This window comes from Hylaeus anthracinus, unplaced genomic scaffold (assembly GCF_026225885.1).
Source record: "Hylaeus anthracinus isolate JK02 unplaced genomic scaffold, UHH_iyHylAnth1.0_haploid 12001, whole genome shotgun sequence".
NCBI classification, from domain to species: Eukaryota; Metazoa; Arthropoda; class Insecta; order Hymenoptera; family Colletidae; genus Hylaeus; species Hylaeus anthracinus.
This window is the reverse complement of record NW_026534348.1, coordinates 17305946-17328222: the sequence shown is the minus strand read 5'-3', so window position 1 is coordinate 17328222 and position 22277 is coordinate 17305946. Positions and strand designations below refer to the sequence as shown.

At 35.8% G+C, this 22277-nt stretch overlaps 1 protein-coding gene across 1 annotated transcript in view; it reads left to right on the top strand.

Annotated features, from left to right (window-relative positions):
• LOC128891288 (semaphorin-1A-like) overlaps positions 1-22277 on the top strand; it is a 588517-nt gene that overhangs the window by 499138 nt on the left and 67102 nt on the right. The gene's annotated exons all lie outside the window — the stretch shown is intronic.

Here is a 22277-nt window from a genome sequence, read left to right as displayed (position 1 = left end):
TCCTAACTCGAATTAAATTTTGCGAGAGTGGATATACAGAATGATCTTAGCATTTTCAGTATGCACTTTATAAACGATGAAAAACGAGGTTATGTCAATAACTATGATTTGTACTTAATAAATATGAACTTAATAAATATGAAAATATCAATATATTGTTTTTTAGCAACATCTAAACGTTACTTAGAACGTATTTTAATAAAAAATACAAAAGAGACTGTATACAATGATCTACCTTTTCATGTCATAATGTAGACAACTATTAATACTCAAAATGTTCTATTACCAACAAAAGATGTTGATTACCAAAACTACATATATCAATAATTGGATTATTTACCTTGTTATAAAGTGCAGCGCAGGAAATAAATTTGAATGCCAATTTATTTCAATATATAAGAAACATGTTATTGCACGGTTTAAGTCATAAACGCTCCAACCCTTTATACGCAAGCTTTAAGGACTCGGGATTTAAAGTTGAGCCTCAAAGCTACGAGGACTCGGGCTTTATACACCGCTGGTCAACGGAGCGCGACCGCTGCGTAAAATGAGAGAAGAGAAAAAATAATATTCGAGATAATAACGTTATCCCGCTCGGATCTCTTCCACTTTCACGACCGCATCGTTACGTCCATCATGACCGAATAAATCGGCTGGATCACGGGGAGCAAAATCGAGCCGCGAGCATCTCTATTCTCGGGGCTCGTCTTGTCGCAAAATTATAGCCCACCATAATAGTCGCGAAGCATGCATCAAAGTGCGTTCATACACTCTTATCTCTTTTTCCTTTTAAAGTGTCACTTAGTAAGGTCCCAGCCTCGACGTGTACACATAGTGCCGACACAAGGTTATTCGTCCTCCTTAGACCGTATTGCCTAATGGCGGTCCTTTCGCCAAAAGGAGCATTTTTTTATTTATATCATCAATTTCACGTTCAGTCACATACTAAAGTATACGTAAAAATAACTCTTGAACTAAATCGCTAAGATTATACAAACATAATCCAAAATATTAACACATTCGTGACCACTGACGTATATTCACGTCATTCCAAATTCTACTCCTGGTTTATATTCCAAATTATGAAAACCTTTTTTTATTTTATACACTACATATTCACAACATTGATATTTTAAAACATATTTTGTCATTTTTATCTTCGCCCTAACGATACAAATTTGCGATGCCCAGCTTCAGAATTCTATTATTTTCAGACAAACTACAGTACTGTTTGTATTTGATCGCGCGTTTTCTAACCTCTCGTACAGCGTGCCAGATCTCTCAGACTATGTCAATAGCAGAAGACAAAACGCATTATCCTAGTATTCTTTAATTTATTACTAATACTACAAGTACCCTCGGAGTATTTTGTAAATCAATATATGTTCTTTAGATATTTTTCTATTATGCATTATATTTTCGATCCAATCTCGGCGTCAATTACTTTGTAGCACGTAATTGAGTGTGTTGAAAACGCATTTTCCCATAAGAGCCCACGTTAAAAAGTGAATAATTGAAACATTTGTTTTTTTAGCTTTTAGGTACCCTAGCCTTCCCAAGATTTGTGTGGGTGTTTTTGGGATAAAATCTAACCCGTATACAAATTTTTATCATTTTCTTGGCGTTATTTCTATTTGCACTAGAGTCTCTTTAAGGGGGGAGGGTCAAGTAAACAACCGCTTTTTCGCGAATTATTTTTAAAGAGTGCGTAATATATATTTATTTGCAACTAATTACTTGTTATTTTATAGCATCTAGATAATCTATATAATTTTTTTTTATGTAAAAATATTCATAAACGAATGAACAGCAGCTGTTTGAAGTTGGCTTCTCGAGAATGCACCGTGCAACGCACAGGTCACTCTAATTATTTGAAATCAAAAATCCACCAATTTTTTGTTAAAATATAGTAACACGCTTCGCAACAACCTAGATTTAAACAAAAAAAACATTTTAAATTAAAAATTTCACGCCACGTTAAAAAAATCTTGTTATAAAAAAAATGATTAAAAACATTGTTCATTTTAATGTTTATAAAAACCTTTAGGTTGATGCAAAGTGGAGTAGTTTAAGGAATATTTTGTGCCGTTTTCATAGCAATCGGCTGAGAAACCTCTAAGCTACGTTGCACGGCACGGCTTCATTGTGTTTTGAGAAAAATGCGTTTAAAGTTTCCGGATCTAAAAATAGTCCTTCGTGTACCGTTTGGAGCGCATTACTTTAATGACTCTGTAGGTACACTTAGACTTCGAAGTTTTAGCTGAAATGGTCGGAGCGCATTCTCCAAATGGTAAACTAATTTTCTAAACAAAAAAAAGAGGACAAAATTTTGAATTTTACTTGACCCTCCCCCCTTAATTCCCGGTCAATGTTACCCTAAATCCAGCCTAGTATACGAACATCGCTATTCGGTCGAGAACAAGAGAAGGAGAGGCGGATAAGCGAGCTGATAAATCACGAGGTTCATGCCGCTTTTCGTCTTCTCCTTTTGCTCTGCCGTTTTCTCCACCCTTGCTGGCATGACGGTGCATTTCTACGACGTGCCATTATTAAGACCCCGGGCGCCGCGACGCCTCGTCCTCTTTCTTCCACGCCCGCCGGCTCGCTTTCCGTTTCAGTCGCCAGCCCCGAGAGCGTTGTCGCGCGTTCGACGATCGCATAAAGAAGTTATCTTGGCGTTGCGATTTATTTACAGCAAAGTTTACGACGGATTTAAGCGCCCGATGAAAATAGGCAAGTTTGTTTTGAAGTAAGTTCGAGATCCGTGGATGTATCGATACCGGCGAGGAACACTGCACTAAATTTTATACCCTTCTCTGGGGAAACGAATTCTCAATACCCTCGGCGAAGCTTTACAGCAAGTTTTTAATTTTACGCGGGACAGTTCAAGTCTGAACTGGATTTAGGTAAAGCGCACAGGGACCTCTGAGCAATCGAAAAAGACACCGGGACCGCTTACCTTTTTAGGAGCATGTAAGTTCTCGAATAGAACAGAGATAAGTAATATTCTCAGAGCTTCGCTAGATGGACCCTAGCAAGAAGTAGATCCTGTCTTAAACGCGACGCTATGATTGAATTGAGCAGTTTTCGTCGAAAGTGGTGTAAGTACATTTAATTTTGTATCGAAATATTTAAAGGGTGGCATTTTAATGATTTCACGAATATTGGCAAATGCTAATATGTTTGTTTTATATTTTTTGTAAAATTAAATTGATGTGGGGTTATAATTTGATCGTTTATAAAGTAGCACTTTAAAGAAATTTGTTCTTTCGATTACCATAAATGGACTTACGCTACTTTCAAAGATAACAGAATGTGAAATTGTAGATTTATAGAATATTTAAAATTTGATTTAGGTAGAAACGAATTAACTCTTCCACCTAATTATTATTAAACTGGCTTTGGGAACTTACATTTATATAACATTACATTAATTCTATGTTTACTTATACTTCGGTTGTAACATATTAACTTCAGAAACTTTTGTTTATATTTCGGTTAATATTTTTTTTTTCTTGAATTCTGAAACGAGACTCTTCGACAACAAATTAGTCAGTAGATTATAGTTTTTCTTTGATAATATTATTACTTTGCTGATAGGTGTTAGTATCCATACGCATTCATACGCACTTATGGGTAGGTATGTTCGTTTAGTACACTAATTTGAAGAATTTCTCTTACCTAACTGATTCTACTAAACTGTTTGTAAACAATGTGTAACAGCTCCATGTGTTTCTTAATGGAAGATTAACAGTTCAATCGTATGCCAATTCTTCGAGTAGTGACTACTCAGTAGTCAATTGCATGCACTACTGAAAGAAGTACCATTAAATGTTGTACGTTGTGATTTATGTATGACAATGGATTGTCTCGCTTCAGTCAAGTAGCCAGGCAGTTCTTGAGCGAACGATTTTCTAACACATGAACACTTCCTGTAGGACCTGTTGCCTGGTTTTCTCATTGCCCAGGTTTATATCCGCTATGAAACATCTTAAAACATTTATTTATTCAGCACATATTGTCAGTACTGAAATATTCTAGCAACGCATTGGAGAACGTTACTAACAAACTTGACCAAATACCTGGAATATTTGTTAGATTTAATAATGCTGAATCAGTACTATCGGAAGTTACTGTTTTAGAAACAGAACGAAATATGTTTAAAACAAAATTGCATCCACTTGCATCACACGAACACTTTTTCTCAGCTTTGACATATCTTACGCTATAGAACATTGTACAATAAATTAAAGACAAGATAGAATTAGCAATTTTTATTTTCATATACGCGACGATGTGTGAATTTTAAAATACAACAGTAGCAATGTTAAAAATATTTGTATTTATTAGATTATTATCGTGCTAACTTCGAACGTCTCAAAAGTTTCTTATGTATTGATCGATTATCTTTGTCGCGGCACGAATAAATTCTGCCTTGATGTTTGTGGACTCGCTGACAGTTGAATAAATAAAAGTCATCCAGCCATAGAGTGACCTGTAATGGAAATTAATATTTTCATATTTCTCCATAGATCTTCATGATAGTATTATCAATGGGCTGCTACAGTTTTTTCAATGAATTAAGTCCAAACTAGACCTTATTCAGACTACTTTTAATTATACATAATTGAAATATTTTTGAATTGGGTATAATTGAATTAGTCCGAATAAGGTTGTGTCGTTTTTACCAAGGAAATTTTGCAAATTCATTAGTGATACCCTCGCGAAAGTATTATGATAAATATATAAATTTTCATTCTCATTCGTGAGTTAGGTCATTTTTACGGAAATAATAAAAAATAAATGTACAATTTTCTTATATAAAATAATTAAATAATATTTTTATGATAAACAGAACCATATTTAAATGTTCAGATTTGTATAAGTTTGAAATGGAGCGCAACCGATATTCTCTACAAATATCTACAGTCAGTGTAAGAAGTATTCGTACAGCAATCCATTTAAAATAAATGGTTTCTGTACGAATATTTATTACACTGACTGTAGTTACAGGATCAAATAAAACAACTATTCTATAATGAAACTACCTAATAATCAGTTACTTCATGGAATATCGAATTACACATCTTAAAGATGGCATACGTATCAAATAAAATTATATTGCCTATAACCTAATTAAATTTCAAGTATTCGCATACAATGAATTTAACCCTTTGCAGTCGAGGTCTTTTTCGCTTGCGCGAACGAGCAATTCCAGACGATTTCAGCCAAATTCGGCAAACACTACAAGTACTTTAAAAACATTTATAAATAAACAAATAATAAAATTCCATCATTTTGTTCATTTATATCAGAGGTTCCCAACGGGGTCGGTACCGCCCACCGGTGGGCGTTGAAGAAATCTAAGGGGGCGCTTTTGGTCGAAGACAAATTTTGGGGGCGCTGCGGACCAACTGCCGCCCCCTGGGCAATACTCGCAAGAACGCGCATAAAGTTTGATTAATGTGTATCAAAAATCTTCGAACGCATGTTTTAACAAATATCTTCAATGTTCAACAAATGTTGTAAATGTCAGTGTAATCAACAATTTAGCAACAAAGAAAAGAAACAGATTGTCAATAGTGGAATGCGGCGATTTAAGATTGCGGATGACAAATCTGACACCAAATATCGAAAAATTATTGTCGTTACACCAAGCTCAGCCTTCTCACTAATAATATTATATTAGTTTTTTTTAATAATATATGTATATTTGTTTATCAAATTTTAAAGAATACATCAACATGTTAATATCTTTCAATAAAGTAATTTTAATAATAACCGGTCTTTGTTTTTAAATATATGTGTAATGTAGTAATATAGTATATTTCACCTAAAAGAGGCGCCGTCGAATGTTGCCACTGTTTGAAAAAAAAAAGAATATATATATGTTGAATTGAGTAACCTCCTCCTTTTCGAAGTCTGTTAAAAAGGGGGCGGTGGGCCAAGAAAGGTTGGGAACCTATGATTTACATGTCGAAAACAACAAACTTCGATAAATATTACACTCTGTAATTAGTTTTGGTGTGATATTTTGGAAAACAATGTCCAAGTTGCATCCTAGGTTTCTCAGGACTCGTATCACAGTAATACCAAATTTCTCGGCTACCTCCAGGCGTGTTACAGTCAGAACAAACCTTGCAGTCCCTTTTTGACCCTTTTAGTATTACGTGAAGCTTTCCGTTTAGTCGGATTTCATCGGAATGCGACGTAGACGCTTGCTCTCGTTGCTGGCGATATAATCCTCTCAATTGTTCGACAGGTGTTTTCAGAAATCGCAGATGGCTCAGTGACTTTTCCTTTTTTTTTTTGTCTTTTCTAGTTTATATAAAATGTATGAATTGATCAGGGAAATTTCCATGCCCCCAAAAAGAGCTTACGCCACCATTTAAGACTTCAAATTACTCGGGCACCGCAGCAGCGCCGCTTGAGTTGACAATTCAAATCGGCCGGGCGCCGTATCGGCGCCACTCGAGTGCAAAGGGTTAACATATGAAGATCGGTACAATGCTATCGACATCGATTGAACCTGCGCATACGTAACCAGCGATGGTGGTTTAAAATTATTATGAATGAGTAACGATGGTTCATTGCCAGACACTCGACCGCGTGACATCAACTCCTTGATAGATGGAAGGTAATTCAAAGCTTGGCTGGAGTGTACGCAACTATCGCGTTGGTGAATAGTGCTAGCGAGGGCAAACTTGTCGGCATGCGAGAAACGGTGGCACGTGAATCGATATCCGCGAGAGAGCGAGAATGAACCGATCGAAGGAACAGAATGAAATGCTTCATTCTCGCTCGAGCGTCAAAGTGTCACGTATCGGTCGTTTGCTCGAATGTCTTCGAGTAGTCCTCGTGTAATCAATCGAGGGTCGCTCGCGCCGGTTGGATCGTTTTCCTGCGTACTCCTCTGCGAAGTCTTATCGAAAGTCTTCAATGGAGCAGACAGTATCCCCTTTCCCCCATCGAGATACCCTATCATCCCTTGGTTGGCTGGTGGCGGCGGTGGCTGGCGTCACTGGGAGATCTATCTTATACGCAGCAAGATTCGCGGCCCTTATCAGAAAACTCGAGAGTCCCAGAGTTTATTCCATCGGGAATTCGATACTGTCCTCCCCGCCGCGAAGCTTGGCAATTTTATTTCCATTGCCGGGGCGTCGTTAGAGTCTCATCTGTTGGCCAAGAGAAATCAACCGAGGGCCGAAGGGAGGGTTCTGTGAAATCGATTAATTAAGTCAATACGGGCCGGGATAATGGAAGAACGGACGAAGGAGCGGCGGGAATGGTAAAGAAATTATTAAATGGGAAGTGATTGAAAAAAGTTTCCGAGAGAAAAATGGAATTATACTCGCCGACGGATAATATCGGCCTCCGTTCCGCGAGCGTGAAAATGAAACGGCTCCAAAATTCAGATCGAGTTTAATCTGATTGACTCTGTTACCGGTCCGCCGTCACGAGCTTAAACTTGGACGCGATCACGAGCCTGGAGAGCTTTCAATCTTTCATTTTCATTTAATATCGAACCCTACTTGAGAGGCCAGACAATTTTCGAATATTTCGAATGTTCAGGCAACGAAACGCCTCGGTCTATAATAGGGACGATCGAAGCGAGCTATTTTCGAGTCACGTTCCGAACTCTCCCCTACCGTATCGAACCAAACCTCCCTGACCATTGCCAACATTTAGCACGGTACCTCAACAAATTGACACAAATTGTATCACATTGATTTATTACTTGGGTCCGGATAACGCACATATGCGTTATTGATATTTTCATATGTCCCTCCTTAACACATTCTTCACCGGTCACGAGTTAACTCGTGTTTTCATGTCCAAACATTGTTGACCGGTCACGAGTAAACTCGTGTTTGTACTTGTATTATCTATTTTAATTCACGCAACCCAGGGCGATATAGAATATTGCAAACGCTTTGCCCATCGTGTTTAGTCCTGTCGGTTTTCGATTCTATTTTAACAATAGAATATACTTTGCTCAGTACGTACGTTTATATTAGAGGGACCAGAAAGTAATGTCGTTTCTGCGAATGTCAATACTCGTTTATCATTTATCATCTCGTTGTGTACCAGTTGATTTTACCGATCAAGTATTGAAAATTTGCACACTAGATAGCAAAAGGTCGTAAATGGTATACTTAGTTTTAAGTTTACACTGTAATTTGGTGGAGTTAAGGCCGTTTAAAGAGTGTCAAGTGTCAACAAGACAGAAAAAATATTAAAAGTGAAAATACTTGAGAATAATGCGACACAAAGAAAATGTCTAAGAGGAATTTTTTGTTGGAAATTTGTTGTAGAATTGACACCCTGCGTATGTCCGAACTTATACGTAGACACCCTGTATAATGAAGTACATATTCATAAAGTGAAAAATTACTTTATGACTTTCTTCAAAATTTCATTGAAAAATATTACTTACTTAAAAACTTATAGCAATTTTTGTCAACTTAACGCCTTCGAAGGAAACGTTTGACCTAACCTGACTTCAGTGTGCTAAAATGATCCCCATCTCTGTCCATGTTACGAATAAGTCGTCATTGTTAAAGCCCCTTTTGTGATAATCCTTTATGTGAATGTTATCTTAATACGGCCTATTTTTTGTAGCTCTAGCGGTTTCTCGATTGTCTTTTGCACATTGTTACTTCAGTGAAATATAAAGGTCATTATTCAATATTTATACTACCGAATTGTATGATTCAATCTTAATCTAAGTGTAAGTAAAATCAGAATGTGAATATTTTATTGCCTAACATTCTAAACCATTTGCGTTAAAAAGCAAAAAAAATTCATTTTGAACTAATATGCACCGATAACCCGATTTCGCAACCTATTATCATAAAAAGGTAATGATGTTCCATGTTGCGTAATTCTTATCGAATAATGAATTGTTTGTAGAACATGTGTTTGAAATGCCACATTGAACGAATGCAAATTTACAGTTGCTACGGTACGCAGTTCTCAATCTGTCAAAAATGTCAGGTACACTAAAACTCATGTTCAACTTCCGCACCGTATTTAAGTAACGGAATTGGAAAACTTCAGAAGTTACTAATTTTTACATCGAAACGAAACGTTATTTGCACATCCAGGCATCGAATACAAACAATTCGTGGCGAATACAACGCGGGTTGTTTGGTTATTCAGCAAATAATGAAATAATGGATGAGCATCGAGCCGGCAATCCGACCCAAGTGTGATAAATTGAAGAAAGGAAACGAAAAATTTCGCGATATTGGTTTACGAATACGTTATGTACCACGGATTGCTTCTGCTTTGGTATTTTATATCCTCGAAGGGATCGGTACCGTTCAATTTCAAAGCGATGGTATTTTTGTTGTCGGAGAACGATAGACTTCACTCGACGAGATAATTCAATCGAAAACTTATACTGACGACTTTTGAGTTTATAATGAAAAACCTAATTCCTACTTTTGAGAAGGAAGTTCGATTTTTTTTCCGTTTTAGGTGAACGTATCGTCCAATTAAATTATCGGATTTCCGTCCTTTTAACAATTTAAAAAGTCGACTGGTATTCCATATGCTCCTATAATAATATAAAATCACTATTTCAGGTTATTCGGTAAATTCTATATTAAGGAACTGCATCGATGAAACTACAGTTAAAGCTGGGTCACTTGTTACGTATGAAAGAACTTCTATTTAATAACTTTATTTATGTGATCTCAATTCCTTCTTTTATAGAAGTCAACAAATATCCGAATAACACGTATGTACTCCGTTTCCTGAGAAAAGAATCATATATTTTTATGTTTTAGAACGTATACATGTTTATTATTATTATTATTATAATGAGATCGTGTACTAGTTTTTTAAAGAAGGAATTTTCATGTGCTGAATTCTCAGATGTTATATATCGTAGTTTCCCTCCAAAATTCATACATGTAACATAATTCTAGCGATACAGAATGTATGATTTATTTCTTTATTAAGTGTAATAGTCGTCTTTTAATTAGACTTAATGTAGATAATTTGGCTATGACATCCTCAATTTGTAACCTTTTTAAGAATAACATCGCATTACTCCTGAAATTGAAGGAAATATGCCATAACAGATACCTATAATTACAGTATACGTATATCACAAATTAAATTAATTATTAGGTAATGATAGAACAGAGGAAAGCACTTGTAGGTTATAATTAAACGTTATGACGATAGTCTTGTAAATCAGAGCATATTTTTAGCATTATAGGCTACATTCTACTATTTCAAGAAGTATTAGTACAGCAATGTTATTCTGGTAATGTTTAACTTATGAACACCTAAATTCCTAGAATGGAAAGTAATGTTTATAATCTTTTCAATAATTACTGTGGTTAAAATAGGTCTTCTAAGTATAAAAAATTTAGCTTGTCACAGGAAATTGTGAAAAAATTATGGAGATACTTCAGAAGATATTATTTAATTCGTTCTAGTCTTCTTATCACTATAACATAAACCAACATCCAGCAGTCACTTTATAAAGGAAAGTTTTGCATTTGTTAATTTGTTAAATTAAACAAAAGATTTGTTTTCATTTATTCTTTGTTCAAATATAAATATTATTACATGTTCATTACAGACCTATGTAATCGTAAACTTATCGATGGAATATATAATTCATATAATTTCGTGTTCGTACGTACATTCAAGCAGGATAAAGTTCTAACAAACAACCACACTTCGAGCCAAGACGTTTCCTAACTTGGATGCTTTAGGATATATGCAAATAATATATATCATCAAATTTGTCCTAGTTATCTTCGATAACATAAATTTTAATTCGTGTGACGAACAATTATTCATAAACATTGTTCCTAAAGAAACTCATGCTTGGCCATGCAAAAATAAAACATAGTTAACCATTTAGAGGAAACTTTCATAATTAGCCCACTGAACTAACGAAACACGTTGCGGAAGTTCGTTTAAAGAATTCAAAGCGCCTCTTTGGCTGGAATGGAGGGAAACACATGAGGGAAACACATTCTATGGCCGACATGGATAATCCGAATTCCGTAAGTAGTCGATGATTAAGTATGAATCGTTTCGTTGAAGTTTATGAGAATATTCGGGCGCGTTGAGGACGGAGGACGTGTCCTTTCATCATTGAACATCCGAAAGCCGCAGGAGCATCAGGCACTGATCCGAGCTGTCGTTCGACGCTTTATTGGAAGCCTAATTCTCACGTTCAGTCGACAGAAAATTCAAGTAGGTGGCTTCATTCGGCTCACGTGGCCCGATATAGCTTTCGAATGCGAGCCCGCACCCTCGGTCCATCTTCTTTCTTCATTCGCCGCCTTTCTTTCCACCTTTGCACGTTTCTTTCTTTCCTTCCTCGTTTTCGCTAGTTCCTTTGCGAAAGAGTCGACTCCTCTAGGAACATGAATTCACGTTCCGCCTTCTACTTTCAGGTTACTTCCTTCCTTCCTCGAGTGCCCTAGAGTTCATCCAATGTTCCTCCCCTACCTGGCCGGACTCCTATGAAATTCACCTCTTGTCCGCGGAAAGACGAACCCTTGGCGCCTTTGGCTCGTCACTCTCGAATCATTCGTTTCCATTGGAGCGTCTCGGCCCCCATGGACGCTTCCTTTTTCATAGTCTTCCGCAGCTTCACTTTTGGTTAACGCTCCGTGGTAATGTGACTGTAAAAGAAGGACCGCGGTATTTCTCACGGAATTATAGAGTACTCTTTTGATGGGTGTAGATACTCGATAATGATAGATACGTAGGTATGTGTTGGTTCTAAGTGAGGATTAACCCTTTGCACTCGAGACATTTGTCTATAGAATCATGTCCAGTCCATTTTTATAATAAATTTCTGTAAAACCAAAAACTCTACTTCAAAAAGAAACATCTACGAACAATCGTGACTCAATGTATTGTTATTTCAATTAATAATTAGCTGTATTCTAAAATAAGTAAAATTGATATTGTACGTTCAAAAAATCATTTTAAAATGACATATGTCGCCCTAGAGGCGCCACACGAGCGCAAAGGGTTAATACGAGGGAATATAGGGTATCTTACAACGATCGTTTACTAGAACGCTCAGATCGCTACTGCCTTTATTCCATACGGTTCTCAGTACAAAAACAAAATAAATAACACCTACTTGAGAACATCACTAGACTCACTTGCCGTACGTGCAACGAAATTCTAACAATGGAACACATTATATTTACCTGTAAAAATAACGAACCACTCCGCATACAACACAAACTGCCCACTAGTTTAAAGGAAGCATGGAGTACAGGAAAAACTTATACAAATTATTCTAGCTAATCTTATACAAAATAGTCCTGCAAAGATGCACATATTTGGATCAACATCTAACCACATAATAGACAGTCGCTAATAACCAAAGGTGCAACGTTAAATATGTAAAGAAAATCAAATAAGTAATAGCGAAATAGATCGCGAGCTAGAACACAACTTATTTCATAATGACGATAATTAGTGTAAGAACATATTTATATTCTAACTGTTTTTAAATAGCAAAATATTTACACCAAATTGGTGTTTTATAATTGAAAAAGAATAGTGCAATTTCTCCTTTAAAGAAGGTAGAACCTTCCGAATTGTAATCGCATTTAAGAAGTCGACGTTTGTTCACTTCACTTGGAAGAAACGCTATCTAACTTTTGTACTTTCTTATAATGACATATACACGTTTGTAACTTTCTTTTACTTACACGAGTATTCAAAATATGGTGAGTGTGGAAATGCCGTTGAATGTTCTTTGATTAATGGTGAACAAATTGAGTACGTAGTGTGAGAAATTAGTAATTCCTTCCATTGACATTCAATATTTGAAAAACAAACTTTGTATACTTTCGATCGAGTAGAATTCAAAACTTTTAAATAATATGCAGACGATTCTCAACAATAGAAACGAATTTCTCAAACTAGTAGATATTAATGAAATATGAAATAGTGAATATGTTGTAATTTGAATTGTAGATATTAACGTGGTCACTAATAACCATGTAGTTGATGTGACCTTAAACAAAGTAATTAAAAAAAAAAAACTTTGTACACTTTCTCCTTTTCACCTAAATTACACGTAATCAAAATGTTAACGTTGTATAGTGAATTTCATAATCTTCTTAACAACAGTAAATGTCCTCAAAAAAGTCCATTTAATAATTCTATAAAAAAAAATTATTTTAATGTTTGAACTTTAATGTAGTGTTCTTTTAACATAAGGTTTATGGCGATTTCTTATCAGATTCCCATTACTAAAGTAATGATTTCATAAGTGAAACCATGACCATGCTCCGTAAACCTAATGTTAATAAAGACGATCATAAATGATGAGTATGTATTATTTGTTTAAAATGTTGATAGCGAACAAAAGACCTGTACTTTTACTTGTTGTGATTTCACTGTATCCTTGAAAATCATCTAATAAGACTTGTATCATTTTTCTATTAAAGGAAATATTTGTTTCGATCCCCGAGTTTTTTTATTCTGAATTTTTTCTAGACTGTGTCAGTTTTCTTTCTTAATATACTGCAGCCTGACAGACAGTTTTCCTTAGCCTCTAGTGTATAGTACTATAACCTCAATTTCGATTTGAAATGGACTTGGATAATTCTGTATTTTTCTCTAGAATCTCTAACCGCAGTTGTAGATCAACTACATAATGCCTCGTTAAGGTGTCGATAATACTTGATGTTCGAGTTGCATCCGCACCACTACAAATGTCAAGTACATCCTACGGATATCGAGGACTACTTATTTCTATATTAACCCTATACTAGCTCTAGACTCGTTCATTCCACATCGTTCTTTTTCTCCCAAGTTTTACTCTTCCAACGTTATTGCCTTTTGTTTCGCGGCTTCGAGACCTCAGCCTCTCGTTTCCTTGCGTTTGCTCCTTGGTACCATTTCCTAAAGTAATTTGCCAACGCTGTTCTTTGCCCGTGGATGGAACTTCACCGATGTTCGTGTTCATATTTCTCTTTCGAAAGTTCGTTGCCCAGGGAATATTTGATGCGTTTCGTATATAGTTTTCGAGGAATTTATTTCCACAAGGTTGTTTAACTTTACTTCCAATTCGTACCTTTCCATCTCCTCTCTACTTGTCTCTCAGCTTAACGTCGGTTTTTAGCGTCGCTCGCTCATTTTCTACCGACGCTTTTTCAATTTCTTCCCGGCTCCTTCGACTGGTCCTCTTTACCCGATCCGTGGAATATTTCTCTTGCAGTTGGTCCGAGTTAGGTCTTTCTAGCTCTTGCTGGGGCGAACGTTTAACGTTACAGAGGAATGTAATTTCGCAAAATATTTGCTGCTGCAATTCGCTGGGTTAAATTTTTTACCGCCGCGAGATTTACGTACCAAGATTTAAGTGAAATTTCTCGCTGAAATTTCAGGTGTTTGGTTTTATTTGTCCGATGTACAATCGCGGTCACCGCTGCTGCACGAAAGGGTTAGTTTCATCCTTAGGAATTTTAGAGAATTGTTATATGAGCAAAATTAATATTCTCAGATATCAAACATTTGTTTAATCAATGATTCCGTTTTTTATTTTAAATCATTACATCTCACCTTTTTTTTTTGTGTGAGTTATTATCAGTATTTTATCGTATATTCCACATATAGCTAAAGAGAGTTTTTACATGCTAGCTTCTGTTATATAGTTGTTTAAATTTCGCGAATATAACATAGTTTAGCAATTTCAACCTTTTCTAGTGGGATAGATCTACACTTGAACTAATATTCTACATTATCAAACATTAGTTCCCTCTGCTCTGATAAAAATTTGTATATGTACAAGGATGTTTTCTTACTTTCTAGAAAGTTTTATTCGCGTTTACACTTGTTCAAGCTACAACTAGCCATTTTGTTTGTCACCTTTCCAACCAATATTTACTATTTATTTAATTGCATCCTTAACACTTTGTAGTTCGTATGTGCAATTTTGTATCTACTAGATAAAGAACTTGTTTTTCTTTATTCACTTTAATCTAAATTCGGTACATGAAGTTTTTCCATCTGAAATTAAGCCATACTTACGTGGAATTTGTTCGATCAGTTTATGACGTGGCTATCAAGCCTGTCTTTCAAACTTCTTATTTAAGCGAACGTTTGGTTGTTTCCACTAATTTACATATTTCTCCACATTATCCTGTAATTTCCATTGCATTAATGTCGGGAATTCGTGCTGACCTCTTCCATTAATATTATGCAGATTTTAAAGTGGCGTGTCTAGACGTGCCTAAGATTATCATCTCTCTGATAAGTCGAATCTTTCAATCTGCGGGCTTACCATTGCATTGGTCTATTACAATTCTGATGACATTTTTCAACGATATGGAGAATTTATATATTAATCAAAATCAATCAAGCTTAAAATTCATGAACCAAGAATTTTTTTTTGTTTAATTTTTCTTTAAAATGCTTCCAACTTGCGATGTATTTATGCAACACGAGATCATACAGTTTATTTTTTAGTAAAATTAACTGAAAAATTGCTGAAAAATTACGCGGTTACAAGCACCAACTTATTTTTCTCTGTTACTCGTGATGTTTTTCTTCCCGAGTATCCTGGCAACTTGCAGCGACGTTTCCTACCACGGCAACGATCTTCCGTCTCGAAATTACTACTTCATTTCCTCTACCTTTTCGTTTTGCATATCTCGCTAACCCCAGTTTCTTCTGCTTCAATTCAATATTCTCCCTCCCGCGACCACAATGAAAGAGTGTTGTTCACGAGTAACCTGCATCAGTCGTTCGTATACCATTTCGGAGAATCAGCCTGTGCAGGTGCCGTTCAAATTATTCGTTCTCCATTGTTGCGAAGTTTCTATGCGCCACGTCCGTGTAGTTGGTATCTAACGTAAATGTCACAATTGTCGATATGTTTTAACGATATTATACTATTTCTTGTACCTTTTATTTTCTGTTATATTTTTTCAAGTAATTTTATAATTTCTTTCGTCGTTTTACGTTCTTTTCCCGTTAGAAAGCCGCTTTATTTTTACTAAATGAGTGCAATTTATCATTGCCCATAAGTAGTTTAATCGAAGTATGTTCGACGTACAGTTACTATTTGATACCAAATGTCATCCAAATACGCTCACTTTTGTCATTTTGTCTCGCCATTTCGAATTCCAAACTTCGCATTTAGACTTAGAATCAGCTGACCAGAGAACCCCTGTATACTAAGTTTTATCCAAATCGAATTAGTTTTCGCATTTTGTGGCCCCATATTAGATCCACCATTTTGAATTTTTACATTTTGAGTTCAGATTTAGAAACAGCGATTATACAATAGTAACATTTGTATATACGTACTAACACTCATACATACATACATACTAGCAATTAGTTATGACATACCTCAAGTCTCAGGTTTTCTTTTCTTCTTTTTTTCTTTTTTTATATATTTTCAAATTACACTGTTTTAACTGAAAGTTATGAATGAACATACAAGCCAGGCTACTTGATTCAGCAAGTATCATTTTCATTGTCAAAGGTAAATGCAATTTGATTTTCTGAAGTGCTCTAATTAGCTTCGTTCTCTGGATATTGTATTGACAACACTGTCAAATAATATGATTTAGATCTTGGAATGGATTATGGCATTCGCATTTTGAGACTGCAACAATTCCTAGACGTGAGAGTAATCCCGCTAGATTGTAATGATCAGCTCTTATTTTCAATATTATTATAGGGATAAATTAATGCCATGGTACACCAATAGAGGTCTTTCACGAGACCTTATTGTGACTATTAATCGTTGCAGAGGCGATCATTTCATCTATGTTCTTATTTCCAAATAGTTGCTCTGTTTAAAAATATTATTCCCCTCATTCCAGCATATGGGATATGTTTCGCACAACATTTACCGAACCTTCGATGAATATAATGTTTACAATTGTCCCCGTTCCCTGGTTTCTCGTTTCAAACTCCCGCGCGTGGTGTTTCATTACGTCAAGCGTTTTGCGATACTCCGGTCCTTCCTCGGTTCGTAATTCGACGCTGCATCCGTGCACTTTGAATGTTTGGCACTGAAACCGTCACTCCGCTTTTCTCGACCCTTTCGTTCTTCGTTTCCGTGTTCCGTCTGATCCCATATTCCGGAGGGGATTGTCGGGTAGCGTCCCTTCTGCCGCTCCACTCGTATGTCCGCAAACAGAACCGTGTAATGAAGTACTATGGTCGTTGTTATTATCCCATACGCGAGGGTGCTATCTAGAACCTTGTTCCAGCAGTCGTACAAACGTTGCCCGTTCGAGTTTTAACGATAGAGCTATGACTTTCGGCAGTCCCTATACGGAACTGTTTTCTAAACAACTTTAAAACTTCCACGAATTACGTCGCTAAAAGTTACAACAGAAACCTCTGACCAGTTTGATGAAAATAGTTTAAGATCAGTTTTGGTAAGCTGAAGTGTGCGGAGAACGCCAACATTCACCGCATCGTCTCGAAACCAATTACAAAGGATTGTTAAGTGTGTCTTGTTCGAAGTGCTCTTGTCATTGCACTGCTTCGCGAGATATATTGTCATCGTGTTTACTCGTGGAAGTCACTAGGTCAGATTAACATAGCATCGAGTTGGAATTGGTATTGAATTGAACCTTATTCTGATTTAGAGATAGACTACGTGGTCACTGGCGCCCTATTGTTTTCATCAGCCCTTAATCTAGCTTAAGAGACATTGTTTTCAGTAGACAATTGTCAGGTTTAATGGTTAGAAAACGCTGAAAACAGGTGTTGAATAGTTGAATTGGTTTCAAAAATAACTGTTTCAAACTGTTACATAAAGGTTCTGAATGAAAGTTATAGATTGGAAAAGTTCTAACCTATATCGGTTACCATTACTGTTCTACAGAATAGTTATTACTAGAGTGCGGATCTTTATGCATTTATAATATGTCGAAATATGCAAAATATATGCAAGATGTATGCTAAATGTAAGTATAGGGAATGTATGTAAGGATTTATAAAATAATTATATTGTTGCGGCAGCATGAAGATGCCGCAATATTGCGAAGTTGCATCGTCGCGGCAGCGTGAAGATATTGCGACGATCTGAAGTACGATCTGAAGAGCGAGCGGAAGCAGATCGTCGGGATGTTCCGGTTACCAAGAGAACCGGCATCTTTTGAATTGGCAGAACGTCGCCAGACTTGCTATCGAACTGACGTGTTTACCTTGAGTTCTTGTTATTGTTAATAAACGTTCTGAGTTCTTGTTCCTTTTATAAAAGACGTGTTGATTATTAAAAATGTCTACTCCTCGATGTGCCACCACCCCCCGGCGTAACAATATCATAACTACTTATTATTACTACACAATTATTTAATAACTATTTTTTATTGTTTTATCTATTATAATTTAAATTACAATATACAACAATAGTATTTTCAATATTTTCGATTGTAAATTGGTGCCTCTTATCTGTTAAAATTAATTTATATGCCGAAAAATAGAGAGCATTCTACGTCACATGATTTTGTAGGGACATATTTAAATTTACTCCAATGAGGTGCCAGAACCTCTCGTGGTTCTTCAACGTGTTCACCCTTTAAGATCTTGCTGATTTTGAGTTTATATATTAAAGTGTACTTTTCGTTTTAATACTGACTTCATTTTATCTATAACTTTTTCTCCATAATCACCGGGTATAATTTTTAAATTTTCTGTAACTGTAGTTACCAAATCTATAGATTCTGTTAGGGGTAGTCCTATTGTTTCCAATTTCGTAATAGCTACTGATTAACTTGGAAAATAGATACTGTAAATTAGTATATACTTACTTAAACAATCCTCTTTTAAATTGTCGATTATTGTAAATAGCCCGGTAGATAAAGTGTTATGGAGAATAGAGTACTAGATAATACTGTTATGTACGATATCAAAGTTTAACCATTTATTTCAAACACACCCTGTAGTTTAAAGATGAATTTTGAAATGGTTAAAAAAATGGCAAAATAGAAGACTGATGAATCTATCGAAGAGATTATTTTTTCAAATCGAGTTACGGCAGTTTATTCGCGATAGTTGAGCGGTAAATAAAAAATGTATATCGGATTCCGAATACGCAAGGTGAATAGAAAACTGGGGAACGATCACAGTTCGTGGTGTATTGTTGCTGCTTCAAATCTTCTTCTTGTGCTCTAGATCGTGTTGTACATTGAATAAATCCGTTTTCCGTTATACGGTAGCCGTATATAGTATTCTCCTATCCAATAGGTCATCCGTGCTCCATTCTTGACGACGTATTGCCTCTTATTTCATTCCTTGTATAAGGCAATTCGAGAGCAACGATCGCTCAGATCCGTTTCCCTTGATTTTCATTTTCAATCCCGGTTTTTTGCAATTCAAAGCAGAAGCGGACCAGACGACAGACAATAACATACGGGCTTCAGAGCCAACCGATTGACCTTTATTCGAATCTATTTTCAATCTTCGAGCTCTTGAACGGGTCGTACGACGAACAACTTCTTGCCTCCCGGATGTATTTGCCATGGCTATCGGATCGGTGCAGTTAATACATGAACGGAATTGCTGAATGTATGATCCAAACCCAGATTCTCGGTTATTCGAGTATCAAAGGCAATACCGAAGTTGTCGTTCCAGGGGATAGGAAAACTGATGGACGCAATCCGATTGTTTGGCGCTGCTTTCGATTCAGTCTCTACCTATTTCTTATTTATCGATCCAACTAGCGGGACAGAGAGGAAGGGAATATTGTCTTCCAAGTTTGAGAAATACACTCTTGGAACACGCTTCCTCTTCGCTTCGTTCTATTTTTGGGTTCTAAATTATTGGTTTCTGTGAGCGGATTGCTTTAACGTGGCTCACAATAAGTAACTCTTTATCTTTAGCTATAAATAGGCTCCCAAGGTTAATGATTTCACTAATTCCCAAGTACATTTAAGAATGCACGGATTATACATATGTGCAAATATATTTACAAAATTAAAATACACTGATTATAAGGTTCTACAATGTGGGAAAGACGGTTCGGTGAGTTTACTGGTGACTTTAGAGTGATCCGATCGACACGACAGTTATGATTAGACTGCGGATCTTTATGCAAATGCATTTTTTATAAAAAATAGGTAGATAAATGGGACCTGGACCGAAATTTATGTCATGATTAGATGATTCCGTGAATATATTTTTTATTTTGCATATTTTGCATATAGCATATATTGCATATTTTTTGCATATTATGCATATCTTTTGCATAAATGCGTATTCAATTATTTAATGCTCCGCCAGAATAAATAAGATAGATGTGCCTAAAAGATTGATCAACTACGATCGACAACGTGTTCTAATTTCGATTTGGTAAGTACTGTATTGACATACAGTGAGAGACAAAACAAAGTCGATGATATAATGTGTAAACAAACAGAGTCACGCTGCAGTTAATCTCCATTTTCCAAGTTAATCAGTAGCTATTACGAAATTGGAAACAAAAGTTAAATACAGGTATGATATTTACAGGTACTGAAGATTATTTAAATTCAGAACACAAAATGTTTAAATCAAAATAAACTTTGTATTTATTATTTTTTGGACAGATAAATTTTTATTTTTATCTCAAATAATAAAATGACAATAATTGAAACAAAACAAGAAATTAATGTAACTTATACACTTCATTGTTATTTTAAGCATTCATTTATGTATTAATAACGTTAAATTCACCATGATATACAGGTGATTTACAGTATGATGTACACAATCATAAACACACCGGGTGTCCAATGTATTCCTATACAAACTTTCCTAACATCTTCCACGGTCAAAAAAAAAATAAAGGTAATGTATACTTCTTGATTAAATGATCAATTTTCTGCTTGAAAGTGGCGAATGCATCTTTAGATAGTCGAATAAACATTTATTTATTATGTAAACGATAATACTGTTAATGATTATTTGATATTCTTGGTATTTCAAATAAATTAATATTTCAGTTATTTCCAAACGAAAACTGAATTCTTATTACAAAAAGTTATTTCTTTCTTCCATTTTAAATAGAATTAGATTTAGGTCTGACATTAATTAACGCGTTTAAAGAGTACTAATAAATTGAGCAGCACAGTCGAAAATTTTAGGAAATCTTGTATGCATATGTACAAATAAATGTCCTAAATATCAAAAGTGTATGTCACGTACTTTGGCTGTATAAAAATCTTGAAAATTGTCTCACAATTGACCAAAGGAAAAGGGGACCACTTTAAGAGCCCCAATATTGTATAAACATTAAACGATTATGCTAGAGCATTTAATTCAAATTTTTTTTTTCATTATAATACCACAGTCCTGATCATTGTACCGACGTGTTGTTCAATAATTGCTTTCAGTCACTGAAATCGGTGCCAGGCAGAGCCTGAACGTCAATATTCTAGCTCCGCTATTCCAGTCTTTTCTTTCACTTATTCCATCTTGCTCTATTCTCTCTTATACTTGATTCCTCGGAGAGCTACCAAGAGTATAGAAAATCGGTTATGTAGCGGAGGTTGCACACACTCTATTGTCCCGGTGTATCAACGCATGTGAATGGAATCCTTCTAATATTTTTCTCTCATTTCCTTGCTCGAATGCTGCGAATCCTATCGAATATTCGTTTGAAGTTAACCAGTTTCCATTGTTCCAATTCGAGGCTCAAAGGAGCTTCGTGCAACCCCCTTCTCTCATCCTTCGCGTGTCCTTTGCGCTACCCCACCTGCTTGTTTCGACTTGTACCGTAGCTCTCCCGAGGGAGTTGTCGGGTCGAATACTGGTTGCATCCTTCTTCCCTGAGTGTACACCTACGATGAATCGTGGAACGAAGATTATTCATACCGTCGTGTCGTGGCGGATTTTCAAAGATACGGAGCAACGGTTCTTAACGTTCACAATTTGAAAGAAGAATCTTACAAGACAAGGTCGACAATTTTCAATCACTTGTTAGAAAGTTGTTAATCATTAAACACTACCATACTTTGTATTGAATATTTCTTCCCCATTTCCAGTAGTTTTAGAGATAATAGCAAAAATATAAAAGAAACAGTCTTTGATGGAATATCGGCACTGGATGTTCGACCCTAGAACCGTTTTTGAGCAACAATGGTAAACAATAATGTATTTAAATTCATGTGTACTTTATTTCGGTAAAATTTTAGATTTCTGGTTTAATGTTTTAATTGTCAAACTCCTCTTGTTAGTGTCGCGGTATAATTTAGAGAGAGAGAGAGAGAGAGAGAGAGAGAGAGAGAGAGAGAGAGAGAGAGAGAGAGAGAGAGAGAGAGAGA